We start from the raw sequence: 432 nt of genomic DNA on the forward strand, positions 1-432 counted from the left end.
CCATCACGGCTTGTCCGACCAATTTTGAAGGTCAAACTAACCCCGAAGCGAGCATACTCCTCATTTCGACGATTTTCGTGTGCTATATCAAACCATTTTTTGGGTGATCCGAATTCCGACGTCAAAAATGCCAATTTTTTTTTGTGGACGTTCGTCAAGACCTTGTCTATGCTTCCGGTTGGCCCTCACGGCCCTTCCGACCCATTTTGAAGGTCAAACGAGCCCCGAAGCGAGCATACCCCTCATTTCGACGATTTTCGTGTGCTATAGCAAACCATTTTTTGGGTGATCCGGATTCCCATGTCAAAAATGCCAAATTTTTTTGTGGACATCTGTCAAGACCTTGTCTATGCATCCGTTTGTCCCTCACGGCCCTTCCGACCGATTTTGAAGGTCAAACGAGCCCCGAAGCGAGCATACCCCTCATTTCGA

Source organism: Solanum pennellii, chromosome 1 (assembly GCF_001406875.1).
Source record: "Solanum pennellii chromosome 1, SPENNV200".
NCBI classification, from domain to species: domain Eukaryota; kingdom Viridiplantae; phylum Streptophyta; class Magnoliopsida; order Solanales; family Solanaceae; genus Solanum; species Solanum pennellii.